The sequence below is a fragment of the Ochotona curzoniae genome, unplaced genomic scaffold, assembly GCF_017591425.1.
Source record: "Ochotona curzoniae isolate NIBS_2020 unplaced genomic scaffold, NIBS_Ocur_1.0 patch75, whole genome shotgun sequence".
Classification (NCBI taxonomy): domain Eukaryota; kingdom Metazoa; phylum Chordata; class Mammalia; order Lagomorpha; family Ochotonidae; genus Ochotona; species Ochotona curzoniae.
The window spans coordinates 32,516-48,149 of NW_024467056.1; the positions used below are offsets into that span (position 1 = coordinate 32,516).

The 15,634-nt window shown below is 43.2% G+C and overlaps 1 long non-coding RNA gene across 4 annotated transcripts; it reads left to right on the forward strand.

Moving 5' to 3' along the window:
- Positions 1–3,912: 3,912 nt before the first annotated feature.
- LOC121168209 lies at positions 3,913–13,703 on the forward strand. 4 transcript variants are annotated; one of them, XR_005885704.1, is made up of 4 exons: positions 3,913–4,023; positions 5,571–5,654; positions 6,575–6,765; positions 7,341–13,703. It is a non-coding gene; the product is annotated as an uncharacterized LOC121168209 (long non-coding RNA). The 4 variants fall into 4 exon arrangements; XR_005885702.1 differs by lacking the exon at positions 7,341–13,703 and having other exon boundaries at positions 3,913–4,068; positions 6,575–7,262; XR_005885701.1 differs by lacking the exon at positions 7,341–13,703 and having other exon boundaries at positions 6,575–7,262.
- Positions 13,704–15,634: the final 1,931 nt, after the last annotated feature.

The following is a 15,634-nucleotide window of genomic DNA, read 5'->3' on the forward strand; positions in this document are numbered from 1 at the left end:
AGTCTTTGCCTTGCATGTGTAGGATCCCATACAGGCGCTGGCTCTTACTCTGGCTGCTCCACTTCCCCTTCCAGCTCCCTGCTTGTGGCCTGCAAAGGCTGTGGAGGATGGCCCAAGGCGTTGGCTCCCTGCAACCATGTGAGAGACCTGGAAGAGGCTGCTGGCTTCTGACTTCATATTGGTTCAGTTCCAGCCATTGTGGCCATTGGTGAATGAATCCTCAGATGGAAGATTTTTCTCTGTCTCTCCTCTCTGTAGATCTGACTTTGCAATAGAAATAAATAAAAAGAAAAAAATGTGCAATGACCAGGACTTGGATGCATATCCATGTAAGAGATCCGGCATTGTAATATTAGCTTAATGCACTTCACCACAACACTGGTCCTAGATTTTTCTTTTTAAGATTTATTTGGGGCCCGGCAGCATAGCCTAGCAGCTAAAGTCCTCGCCTTGAACGCACCCGGATCCCATATGGGTGCCAGTTCTAATCCCGGCAGCTCCACTTCCCATCCAGCTCCCTGCTTGTGTCCTGGGAAAGCAGTCGAGGACGGCCCAAAGCTTTGGGACCCTGCACCCATGTGGGATACCTGGAAGAAGTTCCTGGATCCTGGCTTTGGATCAGCATAGCATCAGCTGTTGCACTCACTTGTGGGGTGAACCATCAAACGAGAGATCTTCCTCTCTGTCTTTCCTCCTCTCTGTATATCTGCCTTTTCAATAAATACATAAATCTTTTTTAAAAAATAATTCACTCCCTATGTGACTGCAACGGCTGGTACTGTGCTGATCCAAAGCCAGGAGCCAGGAACTTCCTCCAGGTCTCCCATGTGGGTACAGGGGCCCAAGGTTCTGTGCAGTCCTCGACTGCTTTCTGAGGCCACAAGCAGGGAGCTGGATGGGAAGAGGAGGTGCCAGGATTAAAACCAGTGCATTCAAGGCAAGGACTTACGCCGCTAGGCCACCATGCCAGGCCCCTAGATTTTTTTTTAAAGATTTATTTTTATTATTTTTTTATTGGAAAGACAGATATACAGAGAGGAGAGACAGAGAGGAAGATCTTCCGTCCCATGATTCACTCCCCAAGTGAGCGCAACGGGCCGATACTATGCCGATCCGAAGCCAGGAGCCTCTTCCAGGTCTCCCACGCGGGTGCAGGGTCCCAAAGCTTTGGGCTGTCCTCAACTGCTGATTTCCCAGGCCACAGGCAGGGAGCTGGAAGGGAAATGGGGCTGCCGGGATAGAACTGGCGCCCCTATGGCATCCCGGGCGTGCAAGGCGAGGACCTTAACCACTGCGCCACCCTGCCGGGCCCGATTTTTTTTTTTTAAGATTATTTTTTGAAAGAATGACAGGCAGGGAAGACCAACTCTTTCATTCTTTGGTTTTCCCTTTAAATGGTCCCCAGGGCCAGGCTGAAGCGAGCTGAGACTACAAGCCAGCTAAAATCCTGGCCACACTCTTCAAGGGGCTTGCATGGGAACTGCCCAGCTAGTTTCTAAACAGCTCACCAATGCAGAATGTCTTACCTGCAGTTTCCGGGCGAGACAAGGAGGGGTCAGAGAACTCTTAAAAAACCTTGGGCTCTTCCTAAAACCCTAGTGTCTTTTTTTTTTTTTTTTCCAGAGGCATCTCATCTCCGGGGAGGTGCTTTTCCCTTCCAACTTTTCCTGTTTGCTGTTCACTTCACAAATGAAACTCCTGCAGATGATTCCCGACTTTTTATTTCTATACTAAGCTGAGGAAAGGACCCTCTGAACTTTTCTGGTAACATCTGCCACCCAGAACATCCTCCTGGTAGTCCACATGGGTGGGCGTGGCTCCAGTCCTTGAGCCACCTGCCTGTTGGGTTCTCTGGATCTCATTAGCAGGAAGCTAGAATGGAAGCAAAGCAGTTGCACTCCCAGCACTCAGCTGTGGGATGCCAGTGTTACAAGCACCAGTTTTATCTGTATCCTGCGCCTATGTAAGATTTATTAGGTGGTGGTTGGAAATGACAGCTTTAAAGATTAGAGTTTAATATAGGAGGTGTTTTATAATAAACAGTATTGCTCAGATTAGGAATAGGATATCCCCAGAACTAATGTAGTCAGTCCCTGGCCCTTGGTGGCTAAAGGTGATTTTTTGTTTGTGTTTTTTTTTTCCTCTGTAAGACTTATTTTTAAGGAATATTTACAGAGAGAAGAGACAGATTTCCCATCTGTTGGTTCACTCCTTAAGTAAATTCAACTGCTAGAGCTGAGCCGATCTGAAGCCAGGGTCGTCTTCTGGGTTTCCAATGTGGGTGCAGGGTCTCAAGGCTTTGGGCCATCTTCCACTGCTTCCCTAGGCCACAAGCAGGGAACCAGATGGGAAGTGGAGCAACTGGGATATCAGCTGGCACCCAAATGAGATCCCTGCACAGGCAAGGTGATGATGTAGCCACTGGTCATCACTCCAGGCCCTAAGTATTTTCTTTTGAAGATTAGTTATTAAAAATATAAAGGGATGATACTCTTTCGGCTGTACCTTCAGACCAGAGACTGTCTCCCCATGAAACTGTTGAACTTATCTGCACAATAAGATGCTGGACTCTATGTTTGTAGATGCTTGCAAGGAAAAAAAATCTCAACTGAATTTGATCTGTGGTAATGCAACAAGATGGAAGAATCCACCATGTGGGGGGGAGCAGGTTTTGGGGAGGGGAGGGGGAATCCCAGTGCCTGTAAAACTGTGTCTCATGATGCAATGTAATAAAAAAAATAATAATTAAAAAAATATATAAAGGGAATTGTTTCTTGACCTTTTGGGTAAGATTAAGTGTAAAATATATATATATGGGGGCCTGGTGTGATGGCGTAAAGCTAAAGTCCTTGCCTTGGGCATGCCAGGTTCCCATATGGGTACCGGTTCTAATCCTGGTGGTCCTGCTTCCCTGCCTACATGGGATACCAGCAAATGCATGATGAGGACCCTAGCTGCTAGGCTACAGCATCAGGCCCAAAAATTTAAAATTTCTTTAATGTACATTTATTTATTTGAAAGCAGAAAAATGGAGAGAGTCTATTCACTGGTTCACTCACCACATTCTAGGTACAGCCAGACAGGCCCCAGGCTGAAGCCAGGAGCCAGTGACTGCATCTGGGTCTCCTACCCAAGTGTCAGCGACACGATTACTTGAACCATGATGCTGTCCCCACTGCACCGGGAGGAAGCAGGAGTCAACAGTGGGTTTTGCAGAGTGGCTCAGAGGACAGCTCTCAGGCTATTGGGGAGGTCTGTGGACTTCCACCACTCACCCAGGGGTCTGCTAGTTGCAGCCCGCCGCCACTCCTGGAACCATGGACAGAGGAGCATGGCCTCACAGCTAGGGGTAGATGGTAAAGACAGAAGGGACCATGGCCGGCGCGGTAGGCTAGTGGCTGAAGTCCTCGCCTTGCACGCGCCAAGATCCCTTATGGCGCCCGGTTCTAAATCCTGGTCTGGGAAAGCAGTCGAGGACGGACCAAGAGTGAGACGAATAGTGCAAACGGCAGGTCAGCGACCAGGCTCTTCCGGAGTCGGACAAAAAGATTAGAATCAATAAATTTTCTACCTAGAAGTAGAAACCCTGGGACCGGAGAGCGAAACTATTAGCCTGTGGTTTAGCCTAATAGTGGCTTAAAATAACCGCCAGGCCTCTGCATACCTACCGCGGAAGTAACCTCACATTCCAATAAAGGTATCACAAAAGAATTTCTCCCTATTACCTCAACCCAATGACCCAATCCAACCAAAAGGAGATCGAAAGACTTGGGCCGGCGCTATTGATGGAAATACTTTCCAACCAATTGACGGCGGGCGCACAGCGCGCGCGTGCGAGCCCGTGTCCAATCAGCTCTCAGTATTAGCGGCAGGGGCGGGGCTCGTTGGAGGGGCCCGCTGAAGGGTTGGCGGATCTGAGAAGGAGCGAAGATGGCGGAGTGATGCGCCCCGGGGTCCGGCGGCCTCCCGCCCCGGGGCTGCACCGCCCTTGGGAGGCCCAGGGGAACCGTCGGACCGTGTGAGGTGAGCTGAGATGCCGACGACGGGAAGCGAGCCGACGGTGTGGAGGTCGGTGCGGCCTAGCGTGGTGGGGGACGTGAGTGCCCTGGAGGCGGCGGCAGCGCGGCCTCCAACCGGGTGCGGCCCCCAGTCGGGCGGTGTCCAGTCCCGGGAACCGTGTCCGGCCGCACCTGCTTTCTGGGCGTACGACCCGCCGCCTCCTCAGCCGCCGCTCCCTCCGAGCCCCGGGGCCGTTCCTCAGGCTGCCCTTGTTCGCCACGTTGGCTAGGGATCACACCCGCGCGGGCCCGTACCTGGCACCTGCTGCGTCAGCCGCGGTTGTATTTTCTGTAGAATAGCTTTGTTTTGTGGACTGAATCAGGTCCTGTGCCCGCTCTTGCCCCCAGACTCGTGGATTTCCCCCGCCGTTGACCTTGAGGGGTGGTGCGGTGAGTTATCCCCAACATTTCCACTGAGCTTGGTTTGTCGCCAACACCCTCGCGCATCCTGGTTCCCCTGCCCACCTCCCAGACTTAGGGTCGGATGGGCAGCTTTGCCCCTGATGGCCTGTGGCGCATTCATTTCTGCCAGCTCCAGGTCTGTGCAGAATTTTCGGCTGTTGGTTTCCCACACAGCACTGAAGGAGTGCTTGTTTTTACTGGGCGAGAAGTTGTTTTGTGGAAATTTGTGTATTACAGTAGAACTGCAGACGATCTTTATTTATTTACGTTCCTGTTTAATTGTATATGGAGTATCTCTTTGTAATTTTTTTCTTTTTAATATTGTTTACGTAATTTAGAGGGATGCACGCCCATGTGGGCTTCCATGTAATTCGGATTTTAATACCCCTCATTCAATCACACAGTTGAAATCTAGGAAAGTTTCTGTAATTAGGTTTCTGCATTAGTTAGGCCTGTTTAAAACTCAGGCACTTTAGTTGGGTCCAGTGCACATGGACAAAATACATAAATTTTTTTGGTAGGTCATATATACTCGTTTTTGGCCCTGAATTAGTGTATGGATTGTTTTTAAAGGTTTGTTTATTTGAAGTGTTAGAGAAAAGGGGAGAGACAGAGAAATCTCCCATCTGCTGGCTCACTCCCTGAGACCCCAGGTTAGGCCAGGCTAAAGCCAGGAGTTTCTTCCAGGCCTCCCCAGTTTGCGGCAGGGGCCCAAACACTTTTTGCTGTCCTCCACTGTTTTGTCCAGGCCATCAGAGGGAGCTGAACATTTTTCTTCCCTATCTTAAAGTCTGGAGTGACTCTAAAGACCTATAATCCCCCTGATACTTTATACACAATTAGACATTCTTGTTGGAATAGAGGCCATATTATCATCAGAATCTCAGCGGAGTGTGTTTTATACAAGTTTGACAACTGAAGTACAAAGAGTAAAAAATTTCAAGATTTAATGACAATTCAGATAGAGTAATTTCTTTCTGGTTGTTCCTATTGAGTAATTTCTGACAGTGATCTCTTTCGCAAAAGTAGCTTGATTTGTTTGAGTAAGATTGTACACCAGTGCATATAATACAGGTCTGTGTTGTTACTTTACTGTTTTTTCATTTTCAGATTCCTTACAGGAAGAACATCTCTTGAGATTTAGGTGCTTTTCATTCATCTCAAAAGCAAAATTCTGAACTCAGGATTTGGCAAGTAAGTAATAGTGAACTCACCATTCTAAACTCTACTTCAGTGGCTTGATAATTCTAGAAAGGTGTGGGTGTTTATCCTACTGGTTTTCCTGCTTCTCACCTAGTTCCTTGAGTGGATTTTCAGTCGCCACTTCCCGTGCAGGCTGTGAGAGGCAATTGTTGACCCCAGTAATTGGGTTCCTGCTACCCGTCATGAGAAACCTGAATGGAGACCCTATCACATAAAGGTTTTTTTTTTTTTTTTAGATTAATTTACTTTTATTGCAAAGTCAGATATCTATATATCTATATATATATAGAGAGAGAGAGAGAAATATCTTCACTCCCCAAATAACTGCAACAGCTGGTGCTGTGTTGATCCGAAGCCAGGAGCTCTTCTGGGTCTCCCATGCAGGTGCAGGGTCCCAAGGCTTTGGGCTGTCCTCGACTGCTTTCCCAGGAGACAAGCAGGGAGCTGGATGGGAAGTGGAGCTGCCGGGATTAGAACCGGCGCCCCTATGGGAGGTGAGGACTTTAGCCGCTAGGCCACACTGCCGGGCCCACAGTTTGGCATTTTTAAAAGATTTCTTTATTTATTTATTGGAAGAACAGAATTATACAGAGAAAGAGTGAATTTTCCATCCATTGGTTCACTCCCCAAATTGATGCAGAAGTCAGGAGCCAAGAGCTTTTCTTAAGTCTCCCGTGTGGATGCAGGGGCCTAAGTATGTGGGCCATCTTCCACCACTTTTGTAAGCACATTAGCAGGGAATTTGACCAGAAGAGGAACAGTGAGACTCAAACCAGCACCCATATGGGATGCCAGCCATGCTGGCCCCATGGACATTTTATTTTACAACAGTGTCTCTTCCAAAATACTCTGTTAGCTCATTCAGAGCTGCCTGACCTAATGTTTGTATTTTTATTTCTTTGTATTTTTAGGTATTTCTGTGTTGAACTACTCGAGTGGGTAGTACTGCTTCTTTTATCCAACCACTTTCCCTCTTCCTGAGATGTGGGTATCTTCTGCACGTGTCACCTCCACGATCGGGGATGGAAAAGACTGCTTTTGTTCCACCTTGCAAATTGAACAGAAAACCCCTCGGTGTGCTGCTATCCTGATGGCTTCCCCAGTAAGAGAGAAGCAACTGACTCAAGTCTTCTCCTGCAGTCTGCCTAATTTGGGGGAAATGGTTTAACATGCTAAAGGATATTTAATTTGAAACAGGTGGCTTAGATGGTGGTGGTTATGAATTCTTTACGTTTTGTTCCAAACAAGAAAACGAGCAAGTACAGATGATTTCTGGGCTTTTGCAATTGTCTTCCAGTTTTAGCCACTAGTGTGCTAAGCATATTTGAGACTGCAGCGGTATATTCCAAAATCACCATTCTAGTTTAAAATTAAGTGAAGTTAAAAAATGATTTGTTTGTATATTTGAATCGTGGCTCATCCTGTGACATTAATCCCCTGTGAAAGTTCAAAGGTCAGGTTTTCCTGGTAAAGCAGCATGAAGATGGTACATTGAGGTTCATGTCATGAGTGAAGAAACCATCAGAGCTTTGCTTAAAATACACATTTTCACATGCGTTAACTACATTTTTGTGTAAGAAGAGGGATTTTTCTCCTAGAGACGAAATTGTTGATTTCTTTCTTGGAAGTCTTTGGACATTTGGTTTTTAAAAAAAAATGTATTTTCATTTCTCTAAGGAAGAACCATGTTGTGCAATGAAGGAATGATTGGACTTAGTTGAAAAGATGTTGAAAGAAAGCAAAAGGTTTGTGTGATGACACCCTATTCACCTCGCTAGATGGGAGGCTGCTGTGTTACAAATTCATCCCTTTTTTCCTGGACTAACAGCACATGGAAACTTTGTGTTACTACAGCTAGAAGAAATTGACATAAGTGATTTCTCAGTTCAGAAGATGTGATGGACTCTGGCATAACCTGCCTTCAGCTTTGGACATAGAGTAATGAGAACAAAGTTTCCATGTACTTCCTTTTTCCTAAGGTGGGGTGGGAGGGGAGGTGTCTTAAGTAGCTCTAGCTGACAGTATGACATTTTACCATAGATCTTGCCTTTTTTTTTTATAAAAGCCTAGATGACCCTTTTCTGTCAGCTCATGATGGGTACCTGGATGTTTGATTGACTTTTCTCAGTGGTAAGTGTAACATGATGTGGAGGAGACTGGGGCTCAGGTGTCTTTCCCCAGTGGAAAGTGAACTCAGAGAATCTCAGAAGCACTGTTCCCGCGTTTGTGATTAGGCTGTGGTAAATTTAGAAGAACTGGGTCTTCCTTTCTTTCCTCCTTAACGATTACAGTGAGTGACAAGCAACTACGGGATGCTACCTCCCACACCAACACAAGACCACTGTGCTAGTTCTTAGAGCTGTACCCAAGAGTGGATCCTTTGCTTATTGTTGTTTGTGAGTGAAGAGAGTTTTGAATTTTCTTAGATGAAATGTAAGTACAGGTAGTGGTGGTGGTGTTTTCTGAATGTCCACCCAGAGCCTTGTATGCAGTGATGCTAGAAACCTGGGGCAGGGTTGTCAAATTTGAACATGATAGAAATGACCAAAATAGGAAATGTTGAGCCCTCGAGTAATTTGATTGGTAAGTCAGTCTGAGTTGGGATGAACTTTTTAGCAAAATAAATAGTATAGGTAAAATCTAATTTAATTGTGGGCAATTACTGAGGGTAAAATGTAGCAGACATAACTTTGGTTAAAGGTTCTTATACTTTTCTCCTAAGTGATGCTTTCCTTGTAGTAGTTTCAGTATTGCAAATGAGATGGAGCCTGTATACATAGGTTCCACTGGTGCGTTGAGAATTTTGGATCCTGGAGAGTTTGTACCTTCTTGTGGTCTTACCCATCTTCTCATGTCCTTACCACATCTTTGTGCATAGATTCCTTTGGCAGGGCATATCGGCATCCATCAGCCAGTGCTGATGCACCTGTTTCGCCAGGTACCAGACTTTGCCTCTGCAGATGCTTTCTGCGCTTCACCTCACAGCTCAGAGAACTAGTGTGTTTAAATGCTCTTTCAGATTGTTCCTGCATCTCCCATGGTTGATACCAGGTAGTAGTTAACAAAATCGGTATATTCCAGTTGTAGTTACCCAGTGTTTACCTAACTCATCTGGGGTTCTTTTTTGGGGGAGGGGATCGAATTTACTTCTCTTAATGGCAAAAGCTGTAATCTTAGGCAGGGCTGTGCCTCATGCTGTAGCTATGCCTCCTTTTTCTTTGCTCATCCATATTAGCTAGCAGTTTTTCTTTTGAAAAGTAAACAAAAACGGGATATGTGCAATAGAAATATATATATGTATATTTTAATACTTGTGGACAAATGTTACAAGTTGTTTAAGAACAACAAAATCACCAATGTCTTCCATTTTGAGATGTGTATAGTTTTGTAAGCATTAGTGCTTGGTAGCATATTGTAGTGCCATGTTAGGGGTTAGTAGTGCATGAGCCTAGTAATAATTTTAAACTTCAGGATGAATTATTGATAATAACCAATAGTGTAGAAAGAGTAGATTAAATAGATCTTTTATTGTTAATATCTGAATCTGTGATATTCTCCCTGGGGAAAAGAGTTTAAGGCCAAAAAGACTCATTTATAAATAGAAATAGGGGTTTGCAACTTGAAATACTTTGAGGATATTTTTTTATGAGGTAGCTGGAAACCAGCTGCCTTTGTATCTTGTGAAACCTCAAATCTAAATGAGGCCCCGTTTGATGATTCTGCTCTATTAGTTTGAAATGAGCTTGTTCTCACATTGTATGTTTTGGGCTCATTATTTTTCACTCCATGTACATCAGAAACTTTTATATTTTGCATGTCTTATTGAGATGCTATGTTAATTGCTTCGATTGCTTTCTAATTGCAGGCCATTTATATTTCCTCTCTGTAGCATGTGTGTTAATGGACAAATGCAGTCCATAGTTTGGACTGTCCTAAAGTATTCCTACCCTCTTCCCCCCTCCCCCGTTTTTTTTTTTTTCCAAATCTGCTGAATTGAGAATTGGTAGTGTAGCCTACCTAGGTGATAAAATGACTGTTTCCCTTGGTACAATAAACCTCAGGCAGCTTCCACTCTTTACTTCCCAAAATGGTTCTTTTGTTCTGAAAGCACAGATAGCTTTCCTATAGAAAAGCTACCTCAAAAAGCTGCCATGAGAACTTGGAAGTGGCAGTTTTCTGGGGTGGTTTGTCAATCCCAGTAAGAGACCAATATTTTACATGAGTATGATAGGAAATGCAAATCTGTGTTAATAATGTAGCATATCTTGTACATGAGCAAGCAAGAACAAGCAGACTGGCCGCAGGGCTCCTGGCCGGAGCATCAAACCATGTTAGTGTGTTTAAAGTTGTGTGGCTGAGAAAATTCATTTTTGAAAGGCATTTAATTTTTTACAAATACCTCTGAAAAGGTAATGCTACAAAAGGTACAAAAGTGGCACAGTATATAGGCTGGTTCCTGTTGCAAAAAATAAACAAACAAACAAACAAAAAACCTTGTAAAGCCATAAAATTAACTAATAGTTTTCAAGAGGTAGAAATTTAGTAGCAATAACAGTTTTGCATGTGTAGCGAGTGGCTTCAGCAGGGTTTGTAGAGTAAGTGATTGCTACCTGAGTTTGTGGAGTTCTCTGACCAATAGAATGGCACAGAAGGAAAAATGCTGTGGGCAAAGATCATATAAAAGGTACTTTGTTTTAAAACAGTGTGAATGTATATGGCTATGTAAATGTGTTAGAAAAATGAACTTCTGTTGGAGGCTGACCCGTTTTTCTAAAGCACAGGGTCAGAGCTGTTGCTGTGAACCCTTCCTGGAAATGTCCGGGCAGTCCCAGGGAATCCAACCCTCAGGCTTTTTCTTTCATATGTTCTCCATGCCATTTACTGTACGGTTCCTTTAATCTTTGTTCCTCGTCCTTCTCCCTGGGCTTCCAGGTTCACTTTCAGGAAGAAAGTGTGGGGTGTATGGGTTAAGGGTCAAAAATAAATGAACAATACACTTTTCCTCATGCTTATGAAGTTAGAATTTAAAGGTGAAAAGGAATAGCCAAAGACTTTTAACAGACTTTTTTAAAAACCTTTGTCTAATGCAGATGTACTGAAGCTTCTGGTCTATGACTGCTCATTCTTTATTTACTTATTTATGTTTTAACAAGCAAAACCTGGGAAACTACTTTTTCTTGATCTCTGGCATCACATATGACAGTGGAAAAGGCATGACCTCCTCTTTCTTTTGCATCATGTCCACACTGGCCATCGGCACCTTGAAGATCCAAGAAAAGGCTGGATCTCTGGGCCTTTAGTGTCCCAAGGGAAAAATCTCAAAAGTTGGTTAAATTGAAGAGTATCATGAATATTCAGTTACTAAAGGGGCAATTCCAGTAGACAGGAAAAAGTTTTAAATTGATTACAGCTCTTCTAAATGTCTTAACACTGTCAGTTGATGTTCAACATTGAAACAACAAAGCAATATTCAAGCATCTGCACAACCGGAGGAACATAACTGCACTCCCAAGTGATGGCAAAAATTGGGTTACCCTTAACAGCCATGGTGATAGTTCCAGTGCTAAATAAGACATGGCACAAGTTTTTGTAGATTTAGAGCATGTATTTAATTTTGGGAGCTGTGATCTCATGTTTACTTTTTATGTACCTATGATATGCAAAATATGAACAGACCCCCCGCCTCCAGGAGTTTACATTCTCATGGTGCTGTTGGTGCAAGCAAATTGCTTCTAGTTTTTTTTTTAGAACATTGCTTGGCTATTCGACCATATTTGGAAGGCTCCCCTGGCAGACAGTTGAAAAAGCAGAGGACTATACTAAATTTCAGGGCATTGATGTTTGCGTTTACATTGTATTGGCTCTGCTCTTCAGCAGTTCTCCCCCGCCCACCGTGAGCTGTGCAGGCAGTGCTGTGACTCAGAAGCCCATCCCGCCTAACGGCACCTTCACCACAGGCCACCTAGAGTAGAGCTCTCAGTGACTGGCCGTGGCTTTTCCTTTCCCACTGCTTTCACAACAGTCTTTGCCCAGGAGGGCCCCCATGATTTACATGTAAGCGTTTTATAACCCAACAGTGATCCTAATTTTAACCTTTTGGCTTGACTTGCACCTCTGCCGTGAAGCAGCATTTTGTGTTAGATATGAAGCATCGGCCTGCATTCCTAAGCAGTTACTTTACTTCAACTCCAATCTTCCATTGGCACTTTGCATGCATCCTTGTTATTTCCCATAACTCCTCTTGAACATGGGGTTTCTTTGCATGCTTATTACAACTGGATCTGGTTGAAAGTGCAAGTGAGTAGTGGCACTTTCAACTCTGATTTCACAGTACTAATATTCTAATGCATGAGTGAAAAATTCCAGTACTGTGTGGCTACTAGTAGTTTTATATATGCATTTCTTAATAATGATGAAGCAATAGACCTGAACCAATAGCTTAAATTTATTGTTTGTATCATTTTCATTTTCTAATCAAAGATTACCTTACTTCCACTGAAAATGGGAAGTAGAACAGGGGCAACCACAAGACATTCATACTAAACTAGCAGAGCATAATGATGCTCGCCCTCTAACCTCTTTTCTAGACTCAATAGTCCACACGCATGTTTCAAAATAAAAGGCACAAAGTAAGCATGTTGGATGAACACGCTGCTATAATATCAAAAAGGTGCAGGGTTTTCAGGGAGGGTGGGAAAGTAGGGAGTGTTAGTATGGCATGTATAGAATAGCTAGGTATGCAGTTTGTCTGAAAACATTTCTGTAGACTGAAATATCTCAGACGTGAACTGTCAGTACACACATATCCCCCACGCTGTGGCAGCTCTTGTGCATGGCTCTTGTCCTGACCCATTGTTCAGGATCCATGGTGCGAGGGAGACGATGCCATTCGGCAGAAATAGTCCTCAGAATGCCTGTACATCTAAGTTTTGCGTTTTCTAGTTACTGTATTTACATTTAAATATTTGTTTTAATAGCTAGAGTGTCATCTTTGATAGTTTTTTTGTCACAGATTTTGATCCTAGGTAAATAGAATATGGTTTTCCTACTTCAAAAAAAACAGAAAACCTTGTTTTAATGGGGAAAAAAATCAATTTATTGTTGTGGGTTAAAATTTTTCTGATAAAGTTGATGTTGAAAGAACCACAGGTGAAATTCCTACTGTCTGAATGGAGCCACCAGGGAATTCAGATCAGCCTAGGGGACCGTTGGACTGCTGGGCTTCTATGCTGGGAGAGGGAGAATACTATCTCCAAAATCATGTTCACTTGTTTGTGATATGAGATGTCTTGGTCAGCACCTCTAGCAAAGGTATCTGTCCATGATTTGGAATTAGACTTGTCTTTGTGAAGTTTGGTTTCTGTTCAGGTATAAGAAATGAGATGTATTTCCCACATAAAAATTTCTCTTTTGCCACTTACTGATAATGTGTCTTCCAGCCAGTAAAATTTAAGCTCAGAGTTAACTCTGTTCCCATTATTCCAGTGAAAGACATATTCAAATAAATATCAGGAAACCAAATTCTCACAGGTGATTTCCCCAGAGACCTCCACTAGAGCGAGAGTAGATAATCTTACGTTTACTATTCTCAGGTTTTGTCTCCTGTGGTGATGGAATATAATTGATATTAAAATATATCCTCCCACAGGTTAATAAAAGCTATTCTGGCAATGCATTATCTTCAAGCTTAATGTACTAGTTTTGGATCATACCTTAAAATAACACCTCATAGTAAAAACATGAAGACTATGGGAGTGACTTCACAATGTAGTTCCTTTTCCCCATGTATGAGATGCTCAGTGTGCTTGTTTTGTGTCGTCTCCTTTGCATCACTGGTATGTTAAAGAATTGCTTTGAATATGTTTGAAGTATTACAAAGGCAGCTTGCTTATTATCTATGCATTTTTGGGATTTCTGAAGGAGAAATTTTATTCTTTGATGTGAAAAGGAACTGTTGTAGAGTTGGAAACTCTGCACCTATGTGTTTGTATATATTTACTTCTTAGCAATAAAGCAGCATGGGCTGAGAATGCACTGAAACTTTTGTTGTTGTTGTTTATTAACTAATAGACAACATCAAGAAATGCAGATTGGTGAAAATGAAAGAAGCCTTTCCATGGACATGAGGAGAAATAGATATTTAAGAACAAAGTCATGAGTTTTTTGAAAACTTATTTGTGGCAGTTTCTGGTGTTACTGTTTGATGTGAAAAGAAATGCATGTGTTTAAATCGCCCTGTTTTACCATTAGGACCAACCTGTGAACAAGTATGCTTTGTGGTAAAGGGATAGTGAGATACTAAGCATAATGATGAAAGAACCATTCCAGCGACTCCTTCCCATCTGAAATGTAAAGCATCTTAAGATGCTATTGTATTTAATATGGAAGTATTGGTTTTGTCATAAATTCTCAGATGGCTGCAATGGTCAAAGCTGTGGCAGGGACCCAACCTCTCAGGCAGGGTGCTGGGAACTACCTGATATCTAAGTGGCATCTTAACCTCTAGGACAAATTCTGTCACCGCTCAACTTAATTTGATGCCAGTTCAAGCATTTAATTTTTAAAATTAATTTTCACTTGAAAAGTAGTTATTACAAAAAGAGACAGAATCATCCATCAGCTTGTTCACTCTAAGTGGCAGCAGCCTGAACTGGACCAGTCAGAAACCATAAACCAGCAGCTTCCTCTAGGTCTCCCACATGGTTGCCAGGGACCAAGAATTCCAGCCATCTTGCTGCTTTTCCAGGCCATAAGTGAAGAACTGGTTGGAAACACAGTGGTTGGGACCTGAATCAGTGCTCATTTGAGATACTAGAACCACAGGCAGATTAGCCACTATGCCATAGCACAAGTATCCTAAGCATGCATTTATTTGAAAGGCAGATTTCCAAAGAGCACATCTTCTGTTCACTGGCTCACTAAGATGGCCACAGTGGTCCATGAGTAGAGTTGAAACCAGGAGCTTCATTCTGCTGCCTTCCCAGGCACATTACCAGAGAGGTAGATTGGAAGCGAAGCAGACAAGACTGCAACTGATAGTGGCCCACAGGTGATGGCTAAGTCTCAAACCTGGTTTCCAAGCACTTAGTATTATACTGAAAGATCTCAAACAAGACCAACTCCACAGGTTAAAAACAGCTACAAAAGATCAACCTTTAAAATCAAATTAAGGGAGTATGTTCAGCTTGAAATAATCAGGAACTTTTTTTAAGATTAATTTATTTTTGTATTGGAAACTCAGACTAACAGAAGAGACAGAGAGGAAGATCTGTCTACTGGTTCGCTCCTCAAGTGGCCACAATGGTTTGAGCTGAGCTAATCCGAATCTAGGAGCTTCTTCCAGGCCTCCCATGTGGGTGCAGGGTCCCGAAGCTTTGTGCCACCCTCCATGCTCCCAGGCTATTAGCAGGGAAGGTGATGGGAAGTGGAGCACTTGGGACCTGAACTGGCACCCATATAGAATGCTGACAGTGTAGGTGGAGGCTTAGCCTATTATACTACACTGGCAGCCTCCAATGCTGAAATCTACCCAGCCACCTACTGTTTATTATGTGGTTATGACTTTCTGTCTCTTCAAACCCCTTAATACAGTTAGAACTTTACATGTCTATCTCTAATTAGATTATAAATTCGATTATAAATTCAGGATAGGCAGTAGCTGTCTTTCTCCTGAATCATTAGCCTAGTACCTTGTAAATATTAAATGATGTTTCAACAAGCTATATATGACCAAAGTGCTATATAAACATTTCATTGAATGATGTTTTATTTTATTACCATGTTAAGCTACGTTTACCACTGCTGACAAAGTCTACATTGTCCAGCAACTTATTAAATATCACGAACACCGTGTACTTTATTAAAAAAAAGTGATTTTCAGCAGTGCTCTCCACATACTCATCCACAGAAGGATATTGGGGTTTACCATGAACACCAGCTCCAATTTTAGATCAATCATGCTCCTTTGGTTC